Source organism: Lolium perenne, chromosome 3 (assembly GCF_019359855.2).
Source record: "Lolium perenne isolate Kyuss_39 chromosome 3, Kyuss_2.0, whole genome shotgun sequence".
In the NCBI taxonomy this organism is placed as follows: Eukaryota; Viridiplantae; Streptophyta; class Magnoliopsida; order Poales; family Poaceae; genus Lolium; species Lolium perenne.
In genome coordinates, this window is record NC_067246.2 from 161,062,315 (window position 1) to 161,072,931 (window position 10,617).

A 10,617-nucleotide genomic window follows, 5' to 3' on the forward strand; every position below is an offset into this window, starting at 1 on the left:
CTACCTTTTCCACCGACATATGCTCTATATAAAGCCACCACCACGTCGCAGTTTCATTTTCCCTTTCCTCCTTTCGAAACCCTAGATCAACGAAATCTTAACTCGTTGTTTTGACCACCAAAACCACTTCAAATCGCTTCGGGCTCTACACGAAAGTTGTAGATCTCGTCGAGATCTTTCAAACCCAACCAATCTCATCTCTTTTCATCCACCATACATGGACAATTTCGCATCGCAAGGCGTCAGGTCTGACAAAGGGAATCTTCTATTAGTTCGTGCTAGTTCTACGAAATCCAAATCCCTTTAGTGAATATGTAGATCTGATCATCCTCTACAACTTTCATGTTGAAAGTTTTTCGATTTGAAGTACCGATTTATCGTTCCTCTACAGATCTATTTCGAGTCAACCGGAGCCAAATCGAGTTTCAAAACTATCTCGAATCGTCATGACTTCAACACGGAAGTTGTTCCTCTCGTCAAGATCTTTCCATTGCCGCGAGTCTCACCTTGTTTCGTTCACTGAGCAAAGAGAAAAACGTGTTACAAGATTCAGATCTTATAAGGTATAACCCAGATCTTGTTAAACTAATTAGTCATTGTGAAAAGTAATTTGTTCGTTAAATAGATCTATTAATTCTATACAACTTTGATGTACAAAGTTTTTCCATCTGAGCAACGTTTTCTGTCAACATTTATGACATCATCATGACATCAGCATAGTCAACTCAGTCTGGTCAAAGTCAAACTAAAGTCAGCAGTATAGTCAGCGGTACAGTCAATGTGGTACAACAAGAAGATACAATCAGCCAGATAAATCAGCGTCTTAGTCAAATTTGGTCAAACTCGTTTTAAATTTAATTTTAAATATCAGATTATATGTCCAACTTAGAAATTCATTATAAAATCATCCAGAGGTCCAAAATTTGCAAATTTAATATCGTTGGAAAGCTTATAAGCTGTAGAATCCAAATATGAAATGATACTGTATAGGTTGTGATGTAGCCCCGCCTATCGTCGACGCTACACCATGGCCAAGGAGTTCCCCAAGTGGACCGACAACCCGAACCCGTGGGATACATGAGAAGGTGAACACAATCCTCTTTACCCTCGACCTCGGTACACCCTTGGATAGAGTACTACCTCATGTCGATATTCATTGTGTTACTAGGTACAAACATCGACAAAGGTTCACAATGGAGGAGTTCATCATGCTCAAGGAAGGGAAGAGGAACCACTCACTTGGCACAAGGGAGAAGGAAGAAGAAAGGAAGAAGAAGAAAGAAGAAGAAGAAGAAGGAAGAAGAAAGAAGAAGAAGAGAAGAGAGAAGAGAAGGGAGGCCGGCACCTCCACCTTAAGGGAGGCCGGAGCCTCTACCCATAGGGGAGGCCGGAGCCTCCACCCAAGGGGAGGCCGGAGCCTCCACCCTTGGGGGCCGGCCAGCACCAAGCTGCCAGGTCTCCTTGCGGGAAAGCAGCAGGACCGGTACCATTGGGCGGTACCTCCACCCAGGCACGGGTGGAGCCTCCACCCGAGGTACCGCCCAAGGTACCGCTCATGCATCCAAGTACCCTGGACACTTTGATGCATTTTGGTGCATCTTCCGGTACCTCCACCGGAGGTACCGCCCGAGGTACCGCCCGCGCGCGAATGACTTCAATCTGAGCCGTTCCTTTTCATCTAAACGTCTACGCTTTCATCCCTTGTAATACCTAAAGTACCCCTGCCAAAATTTGAGCTATATGTATCCCCGTACTCCCCATTTGCTAGGGTTAGACTAGATGATAGCTTAAACTTGACTTGAGCTGTGTCTCCCTAGGGTATCATCCCTCTGTAATCAAGGCCACCCTTGTTGTTGATTGAGGTTTGTGAGTGAGATTCTAGTGTGGTGCACTCTCTCTCCCTCACCGATCTCCGTCTCCGACACCGTCTCTCTCACCTCGGAATTCTACCGCGGTCTCTTCCGTGGGTGATTCTATTCGGCGTGGTCCATCGAGCCACGAGGGTAAGCATCGTTGTATCGGGTTGGTGTGCGTGCGTGTGTTCCCGTGTTCATCGTGTTCATCGCGTTCGTCGTGTCCTTCGTGTTCTTCCTCTTTTCCCCTTTCGTTTCCGGGTCAATTCGCAAGATCGGGCCACAAACGGGGTCTTAGACCTCATCATATGGTAATCAGAGCCAGAGATACCTCATCATATGGTATCAGCAGCCTTTGGTTTCCGCGAATTTGACCCCCCACCCACCCAATTTCATCTCTGAAAAATTTCCCAAAAAATTCCCCAAAAATAGCCCTAATTTGCCTTTGGATGGATCTGCGATTTTGTTGCGTTTTGAGTGGTTTTGGTCCATGGATTTGGTGTCTCTTGTGTTGATCTACTATTTCCCCCACTTTTTAGCCTCCAATTTCTTCAAATTTCGAGTTTGGGTCGATTTGGTTTGAAATTGGGGAAGAACAAGAGAGAGAAAGGGAAGAACAGCTCGTGCGTGTGAGCTCCCAGGAAGGAGAAGGCTGAGCGGTACCTACGGGTGGAGCCTCCACCCGTGCATGAGCGGTACCTCCGGGTGGAGGCTCCACCCTCCACTACCGCCCCTCCTCCCCAAGGCCGGCCACCACCACCATCTCCTCCCCACCACCGCCGACCACCACTACCCTCTCCGCAGCCGGCAAGCACCGCCACCCTCCTTAATCATCGGCAAACACCGCCACCCCCCTTAATCACCGGCACACACCGCCACCCTCCCAAACCATCGGGAAACACCGCCGCGGCAAACCACCACCACCGCCGCCACCGCGAGCTCACCAATACCGCCATCGGCATACCACCGGCAAGCACCGCCACCCCCCTTCATCACCGGCAAACACCGCCACCCCTCCCAAACCATCGGTAAACACCGTCGAGGCACCACCACCACCACCGCCGCCACCGCAAGCTCACCGATATCACCACCGGCATACCACCGCCATCGACGCCAAGCTACTTTGACCCTTTTCTTCCGCTAACTTGTGTTTGCTTGTTCCGGTTTGAGTGCCTTGTTTGTGAAACTAACCCGCAGCTCCGAAGCAAGCGACGACATCCTCGGCACCCCGAACTTGCAAACGTACTCTTGACACCACCGCCATCATCGCAAGTTGTGTGTTCCGACACCGCCTAACATTTTCATCTAGGTATAACTTGCTCCCCACCTTGTAACCCCTCTTCTTTTGCGATCTATCCTATCGAGCATTGCTTATTGAGTGTTGCGAGACATTGCACGTGGCCCCGATTGTGAGGTGTGTGTGTAGTGTGGAGTCAAGCTTCTAAGCAAAACTCGTGTGGCAAGATAGCAAGAGCGAGCTAACGCTAACATAGAGCGTGAAAAAAAAAGCACAAAAAGAGTGCAAGTGCCACCATAGATACAAAAGAGTGCAAGTGCCACCATATACAAAAGAGAAAAAGCTTTTAAGCAAAAGAGAGATAAGAGAAGAGAGGCCACGTGTGAATCTTGTTGTCTCTTCCTTTGCAACCGAAGCTTTGATCTCTTCTTGTGTTAGTGTGACACCGAGCACCCTTGCTTAAGGGCTTCTTACACTTTTCCGCTCATTCCTTGGTCGCACTAACCCCGTTTATCTCGTGTGTGTGTTCCATATCTTTTCCGTGTTTATAGTGATCTTCACATTGACATTTGGATTTTTGGACCTCGCCCACTTTTAACAACATACTTGATTTCGGATTTCGTCTTTTGGCTTTCCACCATACTCACCTAACACCATATTTGCTAGCTTTTGCGTGTGTTTTTGTGTGAGTACCCGATACAATTGTTCTAACTCTCGGTTTTGTTGGATCACCCCGATCTTATCATACCACGGTAAGGTTGCGAGGTAGTGTTCTTCCACTAACACCCACCATATAGATCTTGTCGTGCTAACATGGATAGCGAAGAAGAAGATACGGAGGAGTACACGGAGCACTTCGAGGAGGATACCTCTTCAAGCACCGCGGATGTGGAGGAACATGTGGAGCTCTACTCCGACCATAGCTCCACAAGCATCATTGGCACGTCCGACATCGAGGAGCTCGACAACAACCATGGCTCCCCAAGCATCACCGACATGACCGACATCGAGGAGCTCTACATCGACAATGGCTCCTCAAGCATGGATGACATGGTGGAGCGCCACCTTGAGGACGACTTTGACGAGCTCTACATCGACAATGGCTCACCAAGCATGGATGACATGGTGGAGCAACACCACGACTTCGGCATCAACGACATGGTGGAGCAACACCACGAGTACGACATCGACACCATGGCAGAGCCTCACCTCGACTTCACCATGAACAACGCCGGTGCTCCCACATACCCCTACATGGCCATTGGAGCTACATATGAAGATGGAGGACCTCCACGATGGCACCATCATATGGATCATCAAGAGCATCCCCAACATGATCGCCATCGACACACTTCTTCGAGCTCCACAAGGCGCCACCATGAGAGTGCTTATGCACAAGATCGTCGACATCAAGTACATCATATGGAGCATCAAGAGCGTCCCCAACATGGTCGTCATCGACACTCTTCTCCAAGCTCCACAAGGCGCCACAAGCAACATGCCAAGTCGCATGAGCCATCATCTAGGCGTGTCGAGGACCGTCATCGACACACACCATCTCATGATAGTCGTCGACCACTTCCACCTCATGGTCGTCATCGACATACGTCACCACATGAGCTTCGCCGCCACAAGCCACTTCATGATCGCCATCGACCAACATCTTCCACGAGTCTTCGACGACACCACTCAAGCCATGGTGATGATGCACGAAGACGAGAGCCTCGACATGAAGGCGACAAACACCATGATAGGGCGCCTACCACTCCAAGGATGGCAAGTGCACATCGAGCATACCTTCCTCATAAGGCGACTTCCACCTCTTGCGCCACCACCACAATGGCCCCTAGCTCATCACATGCCTATGGACTCCGATGCTACAAGTGCAAGCAACAAGGCCACCCTCCACGGGAATGTCCCAATCTCCTATGTGAGGTGTGCAAGGCCAAGGGTCACGTGGCATGGGAATGCACAACGCCAAGTGCCAAGACGCTCTACTTCGACAAGCTACAAGCGCAAGTCCCCAAGATGCCTATTGCGCCAACACTTCAAGATGAAGATCGCCAAGGTGAACTCAAGGGTGAAATTGAGCCGAGCCTAGCTCTCATCAACACTACGGCGCCACCGCTTGAAGATGACTTGGGAGGCGATGGAGTTGAGCATGGTGACCATGGGATTCTCCCTTCACCTATGGAGGCGCATGGAGTTGAGATGGTTGAGCATGGGAATTTCCCTTCAACCAAGGAGGCGCATGGAGATGCGAAAGTCGAGCCTACTCCTATATGCTTGAATGATGAGTTGGTACCAATCCCATGTGCGGATGAGAGCCACTTAGCCCACTTGAGTGAGAGTGATAGTGAGTTGAGTGACTTCCACCCCATATGCGAGTTTGAGTGCTTCCGTTTGGAGGACATGAGTGATACACAAAGTGAGTTGAGAGAGGTAGATGATAGGTCCATGGAGGACATCGCATTTGCTAACACATTAACCTCTCCCTCGTTTGTGTCTTCTTATGTTGCACTAGGTTCCACGGAGGACGAGTTCCCGCTCATGGAGACGATGTACATGGTGCATGAAGATGATGATATCTCACCATGCTTTCTTCAAGACGGACATGTCGACCACATGGATCCTCCTACTTCCACAACACCTACCTCAAATGAGTCGGACTACAAAGGTAACAACATAGGTGTTGATGATGCCATGATCCCACTAGTGGACATGATGAATTTTGAGTGCATGCATGATCTCGATGATCCATTTGCTACCTCACATGCTACTTTCACTTTCCCATGTGATGCTTTGCTTGATAACATTGTTGATCATGTGAAATTGAGTGCTTGTGATACCATGACCATGCCATGCTATGAGAGCTTCAATTTTCCTACCATTGCTTGCAATATGTTACCTACTTGCTCTTTCACATGTATTGCTTGCAATGACAATGATGATATTAGCTTCCGCATGCTTTGCCCAAAATGTTTGCACTACTCCATGATCGTTGCATCCAAGATTGTGAACAATTCCCCTTTCTTATGCTTGGTATGAAAACATGCTTATTTCATTGTCCACGAGATGGCCCCCATAGCCTCCTCCATTTTTGATGATCATGAGTACCCACATACCACACATGCACCTTCATGCCATTTGCACTATCGCCATGCATTTCATACTATCTTGCTTGACACTAATGGTGATGTGCACAAGTCTTGGAACATCATGATGGATGATGTGTTCCTCTACCATGCACATACGCTCTTTGTTTTGCTCATTCCATGTGTAGGTACCCGAATGACAACTTCCACCGCTACGGAGCATGAGCTCACGAAACGCGCAATTGAGAGCTACCCCAACACGGACGAGATACATGATCCAACCCATGGGATTCACGCCAAAGGGTATGTTCCCAAACGCCTTGGCCCTCGTGTGTTTCCGGCTTTTCTTGTCGAGCTTCCGGTTTGGTCCAATGCCTCGTCACCTCTTTTGCCTCTTATGCAACATAGCTTGACACATCTTGTTGGCACAATGGTTGTTGTATGTCTTGATGCTTTCATCATACATTCCGACAATCTCAAGGACCATGTCATACATGTGAGAGACACCTTATGCATCTTGTGCCACATGTCACTCATAAAGTTGCTCTTCTTTGGATTTCTCATTTCATCTTTGGCAATTGAAATGGATTCTTGGACACTTGAGGATACCCATACTTGGCTCACGCCAACCATACTTTCCCAAGCTAGAAGTTTCCATCTCTTTGCCATTACACATAACAATTTTGCCCAAAATTTTGCCGCCGATACTTGCCTTTTGATTGTTCCATTTGTGTGGGACAATACTACACATCACATTTTTGACACTTTACAAAGCAAACCTTTACTTGCACAAACTTTTGCCCCACCAAATTTTGGATACATCGACACTCTTTTGGTTCCCATTTTTGCCAAATGCCTCTTGGAGAAACGACTTGATGCTTCGTATTTGATTGAGAGCCTTTTGTTCGCCGATCACAAAATTGGCATCCACAAGCTTTCCGTTCGCAAGTTGTTTTTCCCCAAGTTCTTCTTCGACCGCTTCATCGACAAACAAACTCCAAAGTACTTGGTGCGCAAGACGTTAACCCTCTCGGACCTCTCGCCACAACATGGAGATGAGGAGGAACAAGAGTCGAGGACGACTCTTCCCCAAGGGGGGGGGAGATGATGTAGCCCCGCCTATCGTCGACGCTACACCATGGCCAAGGAGTTCCCCAAGTGGACCGACAACCCGAACCCGTGCGATACATGACAAGGTGAACACAATCCTCTTTACCCTCGACCTCGGTACACCCTTGGATAGAGTACTACCTCATGTCGATATTCATTGTGTTACTAGGTACAAACATCGACAAAGGTTCACAATGGAGGAGTTCATCATGCTCAAGGAAGGGAAGAGGAACCACTCACTTGGCACAAGGGAGAAGGAAGAAGAAAGAAGAAGAAGAAGAAGGAAGAAGAAAGAAGAAGAAGAGAAGAGAGAAGAGAAGGGAGGCCGGCACCTCTACCTTAAGGGAGGCCGGAGCCTCTACCCATAGGGGAGGCCGGAGCCTCCACCCAAGGGGAGGCCGGAGCCTCCACCCTTGGGGGCCGGCCAGCACCAAGCTGTCAGGTCTCCTTGCGGGAAAGCAGCAGGACCGGTACCATTGGGCGGTACCTCCACCCAGGCACGGGTGGAGCCTCCACCCGAGGTACCGCCCAAGGTACCGCTCGTGCATCCAAGTACCCTGGACACTTTGATGCATTTTGGTGCATCTTCCGGTACCTCCACCGGAGGTACCGCCCGAGGTACCGCCCGTGCGCGAATGACTTCAATCTGAGCCGTTCCTTTTCATATGAACGTCTACGCTTTCATCCCTTGTAATACCTAAAGTACCCCTGCCAAAATTTGAGCTATATGTATCCCCGTACTCCCCATTTGCTAGGGTTAGACTAGATGATAGCTTAAACTTGACTTGAGCTGTGTCTCCCTAGGGTATCATCCCTCTGTAATCAAGGCCACCCTTGTTGTTGATTGAGGTTTGTGAGTGAGATTCTAGTGTGGTGCACTCTCTCTCCCTCACCGATCTCCGTCTCCGACACCGTCTCTCTCACCTCGGAATTCTACCGCGGTCTCTTCCGTGGGTGATTCTATTCGGCGTGGTCCATCGAGCCACGAGGGTAAGCATCGTTGTATCGGGTTGGTGTGCGTGCGTGTGTTCCCGTGTTCATCGTGTTCATCGCGTTCGTCGTGTCCTTCGTGTTCTTCCTCTTTTCCCCTTTCGTTTCCGGGTCAATTCGCAAGATCGGGCCACAAACGGGGTCTTAGACCTCATCAGGTTGTGTGTTAGATTTTGCGTCATAATTCAAATAGTTAAATTAAGCCTTTCATACTATAAAATTTATATAAAATAATCTACTGGGCCAAATCTTATGTTTTTGTACTTTCTGGAATCCTCAGATCATGTACTTCAACATGATATAGGAGTTGTACAACTTTGACACGTGCACAAACTTGCTTTAGTAAAATCTATACAAATCAGTAATTTGACGATAATTCAAATTCTATAAATTATTTTTGAATAATTCCAATTGGTCTAACCTTGTACTACTGTAACCTATCCAGGGAAGTCAAGTTTATATTTTTACTAAACATAAATCTTGCGGTAGCTAATTAATAAGGTTGTGTATGTTAAGTAGATACTCAATTATTGTTTTTCTAAACCAAATTAAATACCCAGGAAGCTTTATTATTATTGCACATATCAGAGAGCAAACAATACAACACATACACACTACCTCTCTTGTGAAATAAATTGGTGCATAGCATGCATGCATGTCTATGATTGTTCATATCGAATGTTTGTTTATTTTCGTTGTTGTTGAATGGTATGTTTATGTTGTGCTATATTCTATGTTATAGTTTGTACGGAGAGTAACGTATTTTGATTAAGAGAAGTGAACGCGCTTCGACTACCAAAAAGGCAAGTGACATTCAAATCCTACTATTTTAATTATGCATTAGTGTTTTCGAAACTAGAATGCATGATAGAGTTTTGTTTTCAAAAGTTATGCTATGCTTATCAATCCTAGTAGTGTGTAGCCACCCTTGAACCATTGCTAGTAAGCTTAGTATGCCTAGCAATAATAAAATGCCACTGCTGTTTTTGGTTGTTTCGGATTGTGAGTATTGTGAATTAAAATTAACAACCTTAATGAATCACCTGGGTGGATTGTTTGAGTGGTGGGCGGCTGCTCAGGGCTCCGATCCCTGGGGATGGACCAGTGGACGGGTGGGTGCCTGAGAGTGCGCAGTTGAATAGTGGTTGCTCCGGACTGCACCTCTGGTTTTCATCAGAGGATCGTGCGGGGGTTTACTACCTGTGATGGGTTTTAAGCCTGCGAGTTTCACTTGTGGTTAGCCACCCAGGATTAAAGAGATTATTATGTCGTCCTTGTTTTAGTTAGCTTCCAGTGCAGCCTTATGGTATTATGGGCTCTGCCGGGATTAAGTAAGTTGTGAGGTCAAACTTGTTGCTAGACATGATGATGTGGCTTGCAACCAAACGGGAACGGGTCTAGCTGGTTATGGTTGAAGCCTCCTTCTGAAAGATCTTGTCTCATTTCTTCTCTTGGGAAGGGTGGGTCGTAAGGAGAAAGTGCACAACCTCTCGAGAGTAAACCTAAGATCTTAGCCGTGTCCCCGGTTATGGACAATTTGAGCTTTCTGGGCAAGGAATGTACGGAAGAATCTCATCATTGTTTTATGAATGTATTTAAAATTTTGTGTCAACCTTTGAAAACTCATGGGAGATGTAACCATGTGATTATTCTAAAACCCATGGAGGATTTAACCATGGTGTGATTTCATAATGTCATTCAAAGATTTTCAAAATGTTTTGTTTTAAATAAAATGTAGGATAAAATTGGCTTTATGCAAATTTGCCTAAACTCCACTTGCCAAATATCATGTAGATAGTCATGCCCAAAACCGCCACCATATAAGTGTCATTTGCCAGTACATCATTGTACTGACCTCCATTCGTGGGGCTGCATATTCAAACGTGCAGGATTTTCTGAGGAGAAGTACGTGGTAGGATCTCGAGTCTACATTCCAACATGACTGCCTGTGGCACATGAAGATGATGAAGGCTCATTGATGATTTACTTTCCGCTGTGTATGTTCTGAATATTGTTGAGCTAGTCCATGTGACTATGCAATTTGTAAGGTTTTACTTTACCCTTTTGATCAAACATGTAGTAATTTGATACTATTGCAATGATTACTATATTTTGTAATGTGTGTGCTATCAGTGATCCCGGGAATAGCACTATACACAGGTATCATACCTTTATTTAAAAGGTAGGGTGCTACAGAATGGTATCAGAGCATAGTGTTGCCTGTAGGATCGAGACCCTAGGTTTGGATTAGAAATAGGAAGACCCTAGGATGAAAATTTGTCTAATCCTATTTTAATCAAAAGGATGTTTGCTTTGTGAACTTCTGGTATTC

At 46.7% G+C, this 10,617-nt stretch overlaps 1 long non-coding RNA gene across 1 annotated transcript; it reads left to right on the top strand.

Annotated features, from left to right (window-relative positions):
- Positions 1 to 395: 395 nt before the first annotated feature.
- Positions 396 to 10,351, top strand: LOC139837597 (uncharacterized). The gene is made up of 3 exons (XR_011754143.1): positions 396 to 563; positions 9,028 to 9,088; positions 10,175 to 10,351. It is a non-coding gene; the product is annotated as an uncharacterized lncRNA (long non-coding RNA).
- The last annotated feature ends 266 nt before the right edge of the window (positions 10,352 to 10,617 follow it).